The 16,793-nt window shown below is 42.5% G+C and overlaps 1 long non-coding RNA gene across 2 annotated transcripts in view; it reads right to left on the reverse strand.

Annotated features, from left to right (window-relative positions):
* Nucleotides 1-1,198: 1,198 nt before the first annotated feature.
* Nucleotides 1,199-16,793, reverse strand: part of LOC139273245 (uncharacterized) — a 29,244-nt gene continuing 13,649 nt past the window's right edge. For both annotated transcript variants that reach the window (XR_011595046.1, XR_011595045.1), the window contains one exon: nucleotides 1,199-1,359. This is a non-coding gene — a long non-coding RNA (uncharacterized lncRNA). The remainder of the gene's footprint in view (nucleotides 1,360-16,793) is intronic.

Raw genomic sequence — 16,793 nt, forward strand, 5'->3', positions numbered from 1 at the left:
AAATTATGTTGCTTTTTTCCTTCAACAATTATTTAATTATAACTTTCTAAAAAAGGTTTTTGCAATTTTGTTAAATTATAAAGAATTATATTACACTTACAATTCTTGTGCAGTGTCTCACTCACTTTTACAAACTGAAGGTTAACAATCAATACAAGGGTTGCAAACTATGGCCAGGCATGGATGAAACGTAACTATCACCGTTCAAGCAAAGCATTCATTTATGAGCTGCTGACGCAACAGTTTTTCAGTTGCGTAACTACCACGGGGCTTTTCCTGTGGTGTGGTGTCGGAGGGGTGAGGGGGCGGTGGTGGCATGGGTTCATCGCCAGGCAGATTGTCCTCCTCGAGGTCCTCCTCCTCCTCTTCCTGCTCCTCCTCTTCCGCCTCCCCTCTTTCCTGAGATGGACTGGCAGTCCCATCTGGCAATTCCTGTCCTCTCTTGATAGCTAAGTTGTGCAACATGCAGCACACCACAGTGAACTGAGGGTGGTATTGTAGGCTGCCTCCAGAGAGGTCCAGGCATCTGAAGCGCTGCTTCAGAACTCCAATTGTTTTTTCAACGATATTGCATGTGACTTTATTCCACAAACCCACTACTTTGTGAGGGGAAAATCCTCACCTTTAGCTTCAGTTGAGGCATGTCAATTTTATACTTATATCCTCCAGTTCTATGTTCATAATCCAAGTTAAATAAGCTGCTTACATCTACCTTATTCAGTCCTCTCAAAACTAAAAAAAAGTAGTTCTGACCTTTTCAAGTTAGAGAATTATTCTGGTTTTGCACTGCCAACCATTTTTAGCCACATAGACGATAATTTACTTTGTTACAACATTGAAAATGAGACTGAAATTATTAATGCCATTTGATTTTTCAGTTGGTGTTTTGCTTATAGACAAATGTGCTTTTGTTTAACTGTTCATATATCCAAATGCATGCAAAGCCAGCTTTACACTTGACATATCTAACAAGTCCAGGAAAGTGTCTATGTAGCAGTTGCCTCTTCTATAGCAACAGTATTTAGGTTGTTGGAGGGTACTTTTTTTTTTAAAGTTTTGCGTTATTAAACAAACACAAACCAATTTTGTTTTCATTTCCCAGTCCTGTCATAAATTTAAAGGAGTAAAAATAAATTTAATCTTTGTAGACAGTGTTACATTGTAGTGAAAAGACCACAACCATTTTTATTTACAGACTCAAACAAACAACACTGCAGAATCTAAACATGTTGCTTGATTTAAAAAAATCATCGGAGTTCTTTCCAAGACTTGGTTATAAAGGTATTGCTATGTGATCCAGTTGCGTCCATCTTAGAAGATAGTCTGTGCTCAGCTGCAAACTGGTCCTCTCCTCATTTCCTGAAGAAGGAAAAACTAGCAAGATAAATTGTCTCCTGGCACCTCCTTCAGAAAGGCAACTTGTGTTGGTTTATAATTGACTGGTTGTCATAACTGTCAAATATCTATAGTTCCAATCTTTCTACCATCTTAGCTAATAGAGTATCGATGGGAGGCAGCTGTAGAGGGCTGACAATGGGGAGAAAATGGGGCAAAAGGACCAGAGGAGAGATGGAGAGAATTTTCTTTAGGGACTAACTATTTGTACTGCACTTTTTTGACCGACAGGCGATAAGCGTCGCCCCCTGTCTAGCTTTGCCCCCGCCCCCCCCCCCCCCCCCCCCCCGGCCTCCCGGCCGAATCATTCCATCCACGTGGTGCCAGAAGCAGGACCTGAGGCTCTGACTCTCTGCCACCCCCCCCGGCCTGCCTGCACCCGATGGCGGCAGGAGGGTGCTGCTCCTCTGCGAGCCTGCTTCTCCGGCTGACTGGGCCTCCCGCTGAGCTGTGAGCCCCAAGCCTCCGACCGGGCCCCGAGCCTCCTGTGAGCCGTTTGTCCCGAGCAGCGGTGGTGGCGGCGGGAGTCGGAGGGCCTTGGGGCCGAGAGTGAGAGAGGCTGGGGGAGAGAGAGAGGCCTGGGGGAGAGAGAAAGGCTGGGGGGAGAAAGAAAGAGAGGTTGGGGAGGGAGAGAGAGAGAGATGCTGGGGGGGGAGAGAGAGAGAGAGAGGCTGGGGGAGAGAGAGAGGCCTGGGAGAGAGAAAAAAGCTGGGGGGAGAGAGAAAGAGAGATTGGGGAGGGAGAGAGAGAGATGCTGGGGGGGAGAGAGAGAGAGAAGCTGGGGGGAGGAGAGAGTGTGAAGCTGGGGGGGGAGAGAAAGAGGGTAGGGGGCGCTGGGAGAGAGAGGCTGGGAAGGAGAGAGAGACACGGGGGCGGGGGGATCCGAGGGGAGAGAGGGAACTCAGGAAAGACAGATCACGTTCTTCCAACCTCCTACAAGGGACATCGTTGGAGTGAATGTTATCCAGAAGTCACAACACTGTCGTTATTCACTTCATACTCAATAAACCTGTTAACAATCCGTACACAATGCCCCATCTATGGGGGGGTGGGGGGGGCAGGGGTGAGGATGTACTTGTGCTGGGGTAAGGCACTTCGGCTGGGGGAGGCATGCACTTGGACTGAGTAGGGTAAGGCAGTTCAGTTGCTGTCTTCTGGGAAGTCAAAGTGGATCGAGTTACAATTTGCAAAGTCAGTGAGATCTTGAGATGGGCAGGTCCAGTGACATATTCCTGTGAAATTTAATGCATCCACCAAGGTGACCAATCAGAAATAATGGGTGGAGCCTGGCCATTTTTGCAGTACAAATAAGCGCATTCTTTTATTTATGCAGCGAATTGGTAGAATCCGGAATGCACTGCCTGAAAGGGTGTTGGAACCAGATTCAATAGTAACTTTCAAAAGGAAAATGAATATATAACATTTATTGCATTTATATAGCACCTTTAAGGTAGTAAAATGTCCCAAGAGCAGGGGAGTTATCCCTGGTGTCCTGGCCAATATTTATCCCTCAATCAACATAACAAAAACAGATAATCTGGTCATTATCACATTGCTGTTTGTGGGAGCCGCCGCATTTCCCACATTACAACAGTGACTACACTCCAAAAGTACTTCATTAGCTGTAAGGCACTTTGAGACGTCCAGTGGTCTTGAAAGGCGCTATATAAAACCAAGCATTTTTTTCCTTCGTTATTCACAGGAGCGATTATCAAACAGAATTTGACACCAAGTCACATCAGGAGATATTAGGACAGGTGACCAAAAGCTTGGTCAGAGAGGTCGGTTTAAAGGAGGGGAGAAAGGTAGAGAGACGGAGAGGTTTTTGATGGGAATTCCAGCGCTGGCAACTAAAGGCATGGCCACCAATGGGGGAGTGAAGGAAATCAGGGGTGGGCACAAGACCAGAATTAGAGGAGCACAGAGATCTCGGAGTGTTGAAGGGCTAAAGGAGATTACAGAGATAGGGAGGGGCAAGACTATGGAGAGATTTGAAAACAAAGATGAACATTTTTATATCGATGCATTGCTGAACTGGGAGCCAATGTCATCATCATCATCATCATAGGCAGTCTCTCGAAATGAGGATGAGTTCACAGGTGTTTCAATGAAGGACCTAACATTCCAGGTCCTGAACTACATAGTGTAGGGTGGAAGATGCCTGTACGTGGATTTTTTTAAACATGTGGTGGTCGTTGCACACCAGCCACCAAACGAGTTTGACAGAGCTAGGTCTTGGCCCAGTGGCAAGGATTAACCAAAGACGACTGGAGACCTGATCTGCTGCACGGGCCTAGTCGCACATATAGCGCAGTGTGGGCTGTCCCAAGCTGCCCCTGGGCCCTCGGCTCTTCTGGCCCCGAACTCGCACCTCTCTTTGGCCCCGATCACGTCTCTCTACAATCTCTCACCGTTCCTTCACCCAGACCTTGCTGCTCCTGTTGTACCTGCTCAAGCTCCAATCACCGACCTGGACCTTGATGACGTCCCTCTTTGCTGCCATCGCCCTCCTGCATCAGCTTGCGCTATACCTTGCAGTGGTATGTCACCACACTGCCCATGGCCGCCGCTCGCCGCTCCTTTTATGGCCCCGACCCGCCGCTGAAGATCTCTCGCAGGTCGGGGCCAGCATGCTGCCCATGGCCGTCATTCACCACTGTAGCCAATGTAGGTCAGTGAGCACAGGGGTGATGGGTAAACGGGACTTAGGTGTGAGTTAAAATATGGGCAGCTTAGTTTTGGATGAGCTCAAGTTTACAGAGGGTGCAATGTGGGAGGCCGGGCAGGGGAGCGTTGGAATATCGAGTATAGAGGTAACAAAAGCATGGATGAGAGTTTCAACAGCAGATGAGCTGAGGCAGGGGTGGAGACAGGTTATGTTATGCAGGTGGAAGTAGACGGTCTGGGTGATGGAGAAGGTGAGTGGTTGGAAGCTCAGCTCTGGCTCAAATTGGACATTGAAATGCCGGCAAGCTGGCTGCATGGGTTCCCACGGGGGAGCAGTGCAAGCCTGCACACATTACAGGGAGCTCTACACTTAAGTCTTCCCAATATTTAATTGGAGGATATTTCTGCTGATCCAATACTGGATGTCAGACATGCACCATGACAAATCAGAGACAGTGGTGGGGTTGAGAGAGGTGGTGGTGAGGTAGAGTCAGATGTCTTCAGCGTACATGTGAAACCTGACATTGTGTTTTCAGATGATGATGCCAAGGGACAGCACGTAGGTAACATAGAAACATAGAAAATAGGTGCAGGAGTAGGCCATTCGGCCCTTCGAGCCTGCACCACCATTCAATAAGATCATGGCTGATCATTCCCTCAGTACCCCTTTCCTGCTTTCTCTCCATACCCCTTCCCCTTAGCCATAAGAGCCATATCTAACTCCCTCTTGAATAGATCCAATGAACTGGCATCACCAACTCTCTGCGGTAGGGAATTCCACAGGTTAACAACTCTCTGAGTGAAGAAGTTTCTCCTCATCTCAGTGCTAAATGGCCTACCCCTTATCCTAAGACTGTGTCCTCTGGTTCTGGACTTCCCCAATATCAGGAACATTCTACCCGCATCTAACCTGTACGGTCCCGTCAGAATCTTATATGTTTCTATGAGATCCCCTCTCATCCTTCTAAACTCCAATGTATAAAGACCCAGTTGATCCAGTCTCTCCTCATATGTCAGTCCAGCCATCCCAGGAATCAGTCTGGTGAACCTTCGCTGCACTCCCTCAATAGCAAGAACGTCCCTCCTCAGATTAGGAGACCAAAACTGAACACAATATTCCAGGTGAGGCCTCACCAATGCCTTGTACAACTGCAGTAAGACCTCCCTGCTCCTGTACTCAAATCCCCTAGCTATGAAGGCCAACATACCATTTGCCTTCTTCACCACCTGCTGTACCTGTATGCCAACTTTCAATGACTGATGAACCATGACACCCAGGTCTCATTGCACCTCCCCTTTTCCTAATCTGCCGCCATTCAGATAATATTCTGTCTTCGCGTTTTTGCCACCAAAGTGGATAACCTCACATTTATCCACTTAATACTGCATCTGCCATGCTTTTGCCCACTCACCTAACCTGTCCAAGTCACCCTGCAGCCTCTTAGCATCCCCCTCACATCTCACACCACCACCCAGTTTAGTGTCATTTGCAAACTTGGAGATATTACACTCAATTCCTTCATCTAAATCATTGATGTATATTGTAAAGAGCTGGGGTCCCAGCACTGAGCCCTGCAGCACTCCACTAGTCACTGCCTGCCATTCTGAAAAGGACCCGTTTATCCGACTCTCTGCTTCCTGTCTGTCAACCAGTTCTCTATCCACATCAGTATATTACCCCCAATACATTGTGCTTTGATTTTGCACACCAATCTCTTGTGTGGGACCTTGTCAAAAGCCTTTTGAAAGTCCAAATACACCACATCCACTGGTTCTCCCTTGTCCACTCTACTAGTTACATCCTCAAAAAATTCCAGAAGATTTGTCAAGCATGATTTCCCCTTCATAAATCCATGCTGACTTGGACCGATCCTGTCACTGCTTTCCAAAAGCACTGCTATTTCATCCTTAATAATTGATTCCAACATTTTCCCCACTACTGATGTCAGGCTAACCAGTCTATAATTAACGCTTTCTCTCTCTCTCTCTCTCCCTTTTTAAAAGGTGATGTTACATTAGCTACCCTCCAGTCCATAGGAACTGATCCAGAGTTGATAGACTGTTGGAAAATGATTGCCAATGCATCCACTATTTCTAGGGTCAGTTCCTTAAGTACTCTGGGATGCAGACGATCAGGCCCTGGGGATTTATCGGCCTTCAATCCCATCAATTTCCCCAACACAATTTCCCGCCTAATAAGGATAGCCTTCAGTTCCTCCTCACTAGACCCTCGGTCCCCTAGTACTTCTGGAAGGTTATTTGTGTCTTCCTTCGTGAAGACAAAACCAAAGTATTTGTTCAATTGGTCTGCCATTTCTTTGTTCCCCATTATAAATTCACTTGAATCCGACTGCAAGGGACCTATGTTTGTCTTCACTAATCTTTTTCTCTTCACATATCTATAGAAGCTTTTGCTGTCAGTTTTTATGTTCCCGGCAAGCTTCTTCTCATACTCTATTTTCCCCCTCTTTATTAAACCCTTTGACCTACTCTGCTGAATTCTAAATTTCTCCCAGTCCTCAGGTTTGTTGCTTTTTCTGGCCAATTTATATGCGTCTTCCTTGGATTTAACACTATCCTTAATTTCCCTTGTTAGCCACAGTTGAGCCACCTTCCCAGTTTTATTTTTACTCCAGACAGGGATATACAATTGCTGAAGTTCATCCATGTGATCTTTAAATGTTTGCCATTTCCATTGCCTATCCACCGTCAACCCTTTAAGTATCATTTGCCAGTCTATTCTTGCCAATTCATGTCTCATACCATCGAAGAAATAGGAGGGGGCCAAGGATAGATTCTTGGGGGACATCAGAGATCGCGGTGCAGGAGCAGGAAGAGAAGCCATTGCAAGTGATTCTGTGGCTATGACTGGGTAGATAGGAATGGAATTAGGTGAGGGGAGCCCCATCCAGCTGGAAATAAATAAAATATTATTCCACCCACAATACTTGAAAAGGAAACATTTGGAGTGCTAAGGGCAAAGAGCAAGGGAGTGGGATTTATTGGGTAGCTCCTTCAAAGAACCAATACAGACAGGCACAGTGGGCTGAATTACCTCGTTCTGTGTTGTAGGAATCCAAGATTGTATGAAAATGGGACCAATATTTTTAAAATGATTACACCCAGAATAAAATGTGATTTTTTAAATTAAAGCTCACTGAAGCTTACAGTTGTTCTGCAAACTACATCGTCAATAATTATAGTTCATAATACAGATGTTAATTATTGATATGGATCAGGTTATAATGGTTCTACTGCTTTATCAGATATGGACGTTATATTTTATTTATTTGCACTGATATTTATTGGTAAGGTCATGGTGATCAGATCTATATTCGACTCCATTCAGCTTGCACACAACTGTTGATTGCCCCCTGAAAACTGAATCCCAAGGTTAGTTAGGGTTAAACTAGATAAAATCTGGGAATGTCAACATCATCATACTGCAGTTCTAGTATAGTATTAGGCAGTCCCTATCGAGCATTACCCATGATGCTCACAGTCATTATCCCCAGTTGACACAAGGAGCACTTTATCACCTCATACTGATGCACAGCATCGAGGTTTCCAAGATTTCAAACGAAAGTCTACGGGTGAAGATGTGCTCAGGGTATAGTTAATGATGCATTGTACTGGTGAAGATAGTTGTAAACTTATATGATTTACTTAAGGTACTGGATTTGTGTGTTCCAAATATCTGCTGCCAAACATAAGATTATCTGATTATGAACATTCTGTTTTGGTTTGGACCTGAAGAAGCGTGTATTTACTTGCAACTAATGTCATAATTTTTATTTCTGAATTCAAGAAAAAGGGCTCGAAAAAACAGAAAACCTATTTATAACTATACAATTGAAATATTTTTTAAAGTAGTTGCTAGTAGGAAATAATTCTGATTTTACTTTTACTGGAGGTTTAACAGTCACGTAGAAAGAAATAATTTCCATTTCCCCTTTTCCCTATATTCAATGATTTTATTTTTAACCATCACAGATCTAAACTCTTTAGTCTGCAGTTATATCACATCCATGAGCCAAGCTCTGCACCCCCAGTGGCTATTTTTTTATATTAGGAAGAAGCGGGCAGCAGCCTTACTTTCTCATTACATTGAAGAGACACTGTGCTAGGCTTAGGAAGTGCCTACGAAAGTGAAAGGACAGCTTAAGCACTTCTTTATCCCCAACTTCACCCTGAACTGGAGTTATACTCTCACTGATGTGAAGCTCAAATAGTACAAAATAGCCTATTGGAATCTACTTGGAATTCGAATTGGGGCCTAGTTCCTTCTGCATCGTAGCTGATAAGTGCAGCCTTAGCTTAAAAATCTGTGCAGACAAAAAGCAAATTTCTCGGAAATGGAACTATTCCCACTGATCTGCAAACAGTTAAATTCCATTACATCTGAAGTTATTCTTGCATGCTGTGTTGTTTTCCAATACTATGCTCTCCAGCTTCGCTCATGGTACTCTATAAATTCCAGCCATTGTAAGAAAGTGAAAAGCGGTTTTAACAGTGTTGCTAGATATATGAGCCATAATTTAAAAAGAAAAGAACTTGATTTTAGGTTTCATTCCATGTGCTGCAATTTAACACCTCTTAATAAATTTGAACAAATTATAACAAATGTGTTAAAACCCCCAGAGCCTTAGGCACTAAACCTTGAGAAAAAAACTACTCAAATTCTCGAGACTGAGTTACTGAAGGTGGCAGCAGGGAATCTGGTTTTATAGCAGTTGGCTTTGAGACTATAGGTAATGCACTTAAATGTCTTGCCTAGCAATTTGCTTGCCAATGGAATTCTAATAAAAAAAGCAAACTGTATGACAATAAATTACTTTATTTACTTGACTAAGTATGTGAGAGATGCATTTAACAACATTTATACTGTAACCCCCTTTAACACTGCAGGACCAGAAAGTGCAGAGAAAAGTTGTTCCTTTTGGATCTATTTGAAAAAGGGGTTGGGTCTTCTTTGTGGCATCTGTAATATCTTGAGCAGATTTTTTTAATTAACTGAACTGAGATAAACTGAACTGGGCTGAACTGAATGGAACTGAATTGAATTGAACTGAATTGAACTGAGCTGAACTGAACTGAATTGCACTTAACCGAATTGAAGTGAATCAGGTTGAATTGAATTGAACCAAATTAAGTCGAATTCCTCATAATGAGATGGATAAAGAGTCAGCCCAAAGTGTATGGCTTCACTTAGTTTTGTTTCTGCAAAAAGTCATGACCAGTTAATTGTGTCACGCCTAATGTGTTAATAAGAATATTTTACCACAAAATACATTTCAGATCATTTAGTGACTAATCTGGACATATCTGAAACTTTGTTATGTGTTCATAAAGAATGTATTACATTCTCCCAGTCATGCTAAGAAAATGCTAAGAAATATTGTTTTATCAATGTATTGCTCCTGTAAGAACTGTGCGATCAAATTTTACAATGGTTTCATAAAATAGATTGCGTGAATGTACATTTTCATAAAGTAGAGATGAATGTACATTTTAGATAATTTAGTAAAAAACACAGAAAAACTGTGCTATATAATTAAATTACAAAATTCCACATTTCCACTATGTGCCTTGAAACAGTTAATGCAGGAAGAAGACAGCATGACAATAAACCTAAAAAGATTTACTGTTAACTCTCCTATTTCTAGTGATGTACAGCAATAGGAGGTTGTAAACTTTCACTGACATCTGACGGCTAAACTCTCATCACATAGGATAGGATGTACGACACAGAAACAGGCCATTCGGCATTTATGCTCCACTCGAGCCTCCTCCCGTCTTTCCTCATCTATATCTATCATCATACCCTCTATTCCCTTCTCCCTCATATACTTGTCTAGCCTCCCCTTAAATGCATCTATACTATTTGCTTCAACCACTCTGTGGTAGCGAGTTCTACATTCTCACCACTCTCTGGGTAAAGAAGTTTCTGCTGAATTCCCTATTGGATTTCTTGGTGACTATCTTATATTGATGGCCTCTAGTTATGCTCTTCCCCACAAGTGGAAACATTCTCTGTAAACACTCGAACAAAACCTTCAATTATTTTAAAGACCACTATTAAGTCACCCCCTCAGCCTTCTTTTTTCAAGAGAAAAGAGACCCAGCCTGTTCATTCTTTCCTGATATGTATACCCTTGCATTTCTGGTATCATCCTTGTAAATCTTCTCTGCACTCTCTCCAGTTCCTCTATATTCTTTTTATAATATGGTGACCAGAACTGTACGCAGTACTCTAAGTGTGTCTACCAAGATTCGATACAGGTTTACCATAACTTCCGTACTTTTCAATTTTATATCTCTAGAAATAAACACTAGTGCTTGGTTTGCTTTTTTCTGGCCTTGTTAGCCTGTGTTGAAACTTTTAGTGATTTGTGTATTTGTATTCCGAGATCCCTTTGTTCCTCTACCCCACCTAGAGTCGCACCCTCCAAATGTCTTTTGACAGATCGCATGCATCCCCGGGAGAACCACATTCACATGCAGAGTTTTGGGTATGCCTGGTAAAAGCAGGCTATACGCCTGCTTTTACCTGCTTTTACCAGCATAAAAGTTTTAAAAGATAGAAAAATTAAATTTTAGCACTAATTTTTATATGAAAAACCCTGTCCATTAAGGTAAGGTTATTTTTACCCCTATTTAAACATATATATTAAAAAAAAACCAAAAACGTTTTTTAAAATCTAAAACATTTAATTAAATTCAATTTCAATTAATTTTAAATATGTGAGGTGTTTTTTTTATTTATGGTGTTGTGTTTCTGCGTTTTGCTGTATTCTCATTGATAGTAATGGGAGCTCGTATAAACGGAATTCCCATTATTATCTATGCGAATATTCCATGTTCATTAGTGGTCCGGGTCCACATGATCCCAGGTTGCTCTTACGTTCCTGGGATGTGTGAGCCCATACACTGCACTGCGAATGGAGGCCTCAGACCGCAAGTATACGTTCCTCCGGGATCACCAGGTACTTTCATTAAAAAAAGTTTTGGTCAGAGGCGTCCGCCCGCAGGAAGCCTCCGACCGCAATTTCTGGGCAAATTATATTGCTAGTTTCTAGATGTTCTTCTATTTTCTCCTTCAGTAGGGATTCTATTATTTTTCCTATCACCAATGTTAAGCTGACAGGTCTATAATACCCTGGACGTGTTCAATCTCCCTTAAATATAGGTATTAAGTTAGCTATCTGCCAGTCCGCTGGTACTACACCTTTTTCTAATGAGTTATTAAATATGAGTAGTAATGCCTCTGCTATCTCTTCCCTAGATTCCTTTAAAATGCATAGATGCAATCCATCCGGACCAGGGGTTTTATCCTCTTTGAGTTTGATTAGTTGATTTAATATATCCCCTCTTTTTATTTTAAATGTACTTATCTCATTACTAATCTCGTCATCCAATGTCATGTCCACCTGTTGTATCTTCCTGGTGAATACTGAAGCAAAATAAAGCAAAATAAGGGGGAGTGTTTGCTCGTGCTGCTGGAGAGGAGTTAAACTAATATGGCAGGGGGATGGGAACCAATGCAGGGAGACAGAGGGAAACAAAAAGGAGACAAAAGCAAAAGACAGAAAGGAGATGAGTAAAAGTGGAGGGCAGAGAAACCCAAGGCAAAAAACAAAAAGGACCACTGAATGTAAAGGGGCTGCAGGAGGGGTCAAAACTAAAAATCAAGGTTTAAAAACTATTATTAAAACACTCTACCTAAACGCACGCAGCATTCAAAATAAAGTAAATGAGTTGGCGGCACAAATCATTACAAATGGGTATGATTTGGTGGCCATTACAGAAACGTGGTTGCAGGGTGGCCAAGACTGGGAATTAAACATACAGGGTATCTGACGATTCGGAAAGATAGACAAGAAGGGAAAGGAGGTGGGGTAGCTCTGTTAATAAAGGATGATATCAGGGCAGTTGTGAGAGACGATATTGGCTCTAATGAACAAAATGTTGAATCATTGTGGGTGGAGATTAGAGATAGTAAGGGGAAAAAGTCACTGGTGGGCGCAGTTTATAGGCCCCCAAATAATAACTTCACGGTGGGGCGGGCAATAATCAAGGGAATAATGGAGGCATGTGAAAAAGGAACGGCATTAATCATGGGGGATTTTAACCTACATATCGATTGGTCAAATCAAATCGCACGGGGTAGCCTGGAGGAGGAATTCATAGAATGCATACGGGATTGTTTCTTAGAACAGTATGTTACAGAACCTACAAGGGAGCAAGCTATCTTAGATCTGGTCCTGTGTAATGAGACAGGAATAATAAACGATCTCCTAGTAAAAGATCCTCTCGGAATGAGTGATCACAGTATGGTTGAATTTGTAATACAGATTAAGGGTGAGGAAGTAGTGTCTCAAACGAGCGTACTATGCTTAAAGAAAGGGGACTACAGTGGGATGAGGGCAGAGTTGGCTAAAGTAGACTGGAAACACAAACTAAACGGTGGCACAATTGAGGAACAGTGGAGGACTTTTAAGGAGCACTTTCATAGTGCTCAACAAAAATATATTCCAGTGAAAAAGAAGGGCGGTAAGAGAAGGGATAACCAGCCGTGGATAACCAAGGAAATAAAGGAGAGTATCAAATTAAAAACCAATGCGTATAAAGTGGCCAAGGTTAGTGGGAAAATAGAAGATTGGGAAAATTTTAAATGACAGCAAAGAATGACTAAGAAAGCAATAAAGAAAGGAAAGATAGATTACGAAGGTAAACTTGCGCAAAACATAAAAACGGATAGTAAAAGCTTTTACAGATATATAAAACGGAAAAGAGTGACTAAAGTAAATGTTGGTCCCTTAGAAGATGAGAAGGGGGATTTAATAATGGGAAATGTGGAAATGGCTGAGACCTTAAACAATTATTTTGCTTCGGTCTTCACAGTGGAAGACACAGAAACCATGCCAGAAATTGCTGGTCACAGGAATGTGGGAAGGGAGGACCTTGAGACAATCACTATCACTACGGGGATAGTGCTGGACAGGCTAATGGGACTCAAGGTAGACAAGTCCCTTGGTCCTGATGAAATGCATCCCAGGGTATTAAAAGAGATGGCGGAAGTTATAGCAGATGCATTCGTTATAATCTACCAAAATTCTCTGGACTCTGGGGAGGTACCAGCGGATTGGAAAGCAGCTAATGTAATGCCTCTGTTTAAAAAAGGGGGCAGACAAAAGGCAGGTAACTATAGGCCGGTTAGTTTAACATCTGTAGTGGGGAAAATGCTTGAAACTATCATTAAGGAAGAAATAGCGGGACATCTCGATAGGTATAGTGCAATCAAGCAGACGCAGCATGGATTCATGAGGGGGAAATCATGTTTAACTAATTTACTGGAATTCTTTGAGGATATAACGAGCATGGTGGATAGAGGTGTACCGATGGATGTGGTGTATTTAGATTTTCAAAAGGCATTCGATAAGGTGCCACACAAAAGGTTACTGCAGAAGATAAAGGTCAGAGGAAATGTATTAGCATGGATAGAGAATTGGCTGGCTAACAGAAAGCAGAGAGTCGGGATAGATGGGTCCTTTTCGGGTTCAAATTGTTGGTCAGTGGTGTGCCACAGGGATCGGTGCTGGGACCACAACTATTTACAATATACATAGATGACCTGGAAGAGGGGACAGAGTGCAGTGTAACAAAATTTGCAGATGACACAAAGATTAGTGGGAAAGCGGGTTGTGTAGAGGACACAGAGAGGCTGCAAAGAGATTTAGATACGTTAAGCGAATGGGCTAAGGTTTGGCAGATGGAATACAATGTCGGAAAGTGTGAGGTCATCCACCTTGGGAAAAAAAACAGTAAAAGGGAATATTATTTGAATGGGGAGAAATTACAACATGCTGCGGTGCAGAGGGACCTGGGGGTCCTTGTGCATGAATCCCAAAAAGTTAGTTTGCAGATGCAGCAGGTAATCAGGAGGGCGAATGGAATGTTGGCCTTCATTGCGAGAGGGATGGAGTACAAAAGCAGGGAGGTCCTTCTGCAACTTTATAGGGTATTGGTGAGGCCGCACCTGGAGTACTGCGTGCAGTTTTGGTCACCTTACTTAAGGAAGGATATACTAGTTTTGGAGGGGGTATAGAGACGATTTACTTTGCTGATTCCGGAGATGAGGGGGTTACCTTATGATGATAGATTGAGTAGACTGGGTCTTTACTCGTTGGAGTTCAGAAGGATGAGGGGTGATCTTATAGAAACATTTAAAATAATGAAAGGGATAGACAGGATAGAGGCAGAGAGGTTGTTTCCACTGGTCGAGGAGACTAGAACTAGGGAACACAGCCTCAAAATACGGGGGAGCCAATTTAAAACCGAGTTGAGGAGGAATTTCTTCTCCCAGAGGGTTGTGAATTTGTAGAATTCTCTGCCCAAGGAAGCAGTTGAGGCTAGCTCATTGAATGTATTCAAGTCACAGATAGATAGATTTTTAACCAATAAGGGAATTAAGGGTTATGGGGAGCGGGCGGGTAAGTGGAGCTGAGTCCACGGCCAGATCAGCCATGATCTTGTTGAATGGCAGAGCAGGCTCGAGGGGCTAGATGGCCTACTCCTGTTCCTAATTCTTATGTTCTTATGTTTAATATTTCTGCCATCTCACTATCATTACCTGTTGTGTTGTCCTGTCTATCCCTTAATGGCCCTATCCCCATCTCAAACTTCCTTTTTTTATTGATGTACCAGTAATATATTTTACTATTTTGTTTTATATTCCTTGATAGTTCCTCTTTGCCTTCTTAATTGTTTTTTTTTTAAACTTATTTCCTTAATCTTTTTGTATTCGTCTTTATCATGCACTCCCCTGCTGACTATGTACTTAATGTATGCCTCTTTATTTACCCTCAATTGTTCCATTATGGCTTTATCCATCCATGGAATCGCATTAGTGTTTAGTTTCTGCTTTCATTTTGGCGTAATATATTGTTCCTGCACTCTGTTGAACACCATTTTAAATGTTTCCCATTGCTGTTCTACAAAGTTTTTTGCCAATATTGTTGCCCATTTTATTTTCCCAAGTTCTACTCTCAGCCCCTCAAAATCAGCTTTTCTCCAATCTATTACCCTGGTTTTGGCCATACTTGTGTCCTTCTCAGTTATCATCTTAAACCGTATTATAATATGGTCACTCTTGGCTATATGTTCCCCTATTTTTACGTCTCTTATTTGCTCTGGTTCATTCCCCATTACAAGATCCAATAGTGAATCCTCCTTTGCTGGGCTTTTTACATATTGGGTTAGAAAGGTGTTATGTACACATTGTAGGAACTCCATTTCTTTATCCCCTTTACCTACCTCTTCTGACCAATTGACACCATGGTAGTTGAAATCACCCATGATTATTATTCAATGTTTTTTACTCATTTCCCTAATTTGTCCGCATATTTCTTCTTCCACCTTTTATATGCACATAGATTGGGTTAACCAAACTGGAAGCAATACGGTAGAGGAGGATTTCCTGGAGTGCATAAGGGATGGTTTTTTAGACCAATATGTCGAGGAACCAACTAGGGGGGAGGCCATCTTAGACTGGGTGTTGTGTAATGAGAGAGGATTAATTAGCAATCTCGTTGTGCGAGGCCCCTTGGGGAAGAGTGACCATAATATGGTGGAATTCTACATTAGGATGGAGAATGAAACAGTTAATTCAGAGACCATGGTCCAGAACTTAAAGAAGGGTAACTTTGAAGGTATGAGGCGTGAATTGGCTAGGATAGATTGGCGAATGATACTGAAGGGGTTGACTGTGGATGGGCAATGGCAGACATTTAGAGACCGCATGGATGAACTACAACAATTGTACATTCCTGTCTGTCGTAAAAATAAAAAAGGGAAGGTGGCTCAACCGTGGCTATCAAGGGAAATCAGGGATAGCATTAAAGCCAAGGAAGTGGCATACAAATTGGCCAGAAATAGCAGAGAACCCAGGGACTGGGAGAAATTTAGAACTCAGCAGAGGAGGACAAAGGGTTTGATTAGGGCAGGGAAAATGGAGTACGAGAAGAAGCTTGCAGGGAACATTAAGACGGATTGCAAAAGTTTCTATAGATATGTAAAGAGAAAAAGGTTAGTAAAGACAAACGTAGGTCCCCTGCAGTCAGAATCAGGGGAAGTCATAACGGGGAACAAAGAAATGGCGGACCAATTGAACAAGTACTTTGGTTCGGTATTCACTGAGGAGGACACAAATAACCTTCCGGATATAAAAGGGGTCGGAGGGTCTAGTAAGGAGGAGGAACTGAGGGAAATCCTTATTAGTCGGGAAATTGTGTTGGGGAAATTGATGGGATTGAAGGCCGATAAATCCCCAGGGCCTGATGGACTGCATCCCAGAGTACTTAAGGAGGTGGCCTTGGAAATAGTGGATGCATTGACAGTCATTTTCCAACATTCCATTGACTCTGGATCAGTTCCTATCGAGTGGAGGGTAGCCAATGTAACCCCACTTTTTAAAAAAGGAGGGAGAGAGAAAACAGGGAATTACAGACCGGTCAGCCTGACATCGGTAGTGGGTAAAATGATGGAATCAATTATTAAGGATGTCATAGCAGTGCATTTGGAAAGAGGTAATATGATAGGTCCAAGTCAGCATGGATTTGTGAAAGGGAAATCATGCTTGACAAATCTTCTGGAATTTTTTGAGGATGTTTCCAGTAGAGTGGACAAGGGAGAACCAGTTGATGTGGTATATTTGGACTTTCAGAAGGCTT

Source organism: Pristiophorus japonicus, chromosome 9, assembly GCF_044704955.1.
Source record: "Pristiophorus japonicus isolate sPriJap1 chromosome 9, sPriJap1.hap1, whole genome shotgun sequence".
Taxonomy (NCBI): domain Eukaryota; kingdom Metazoa; phylum Chordata; class Chondrichthyes; family Pristiophoridae; genus Pristiophorus; species Pristiophorus japonicus.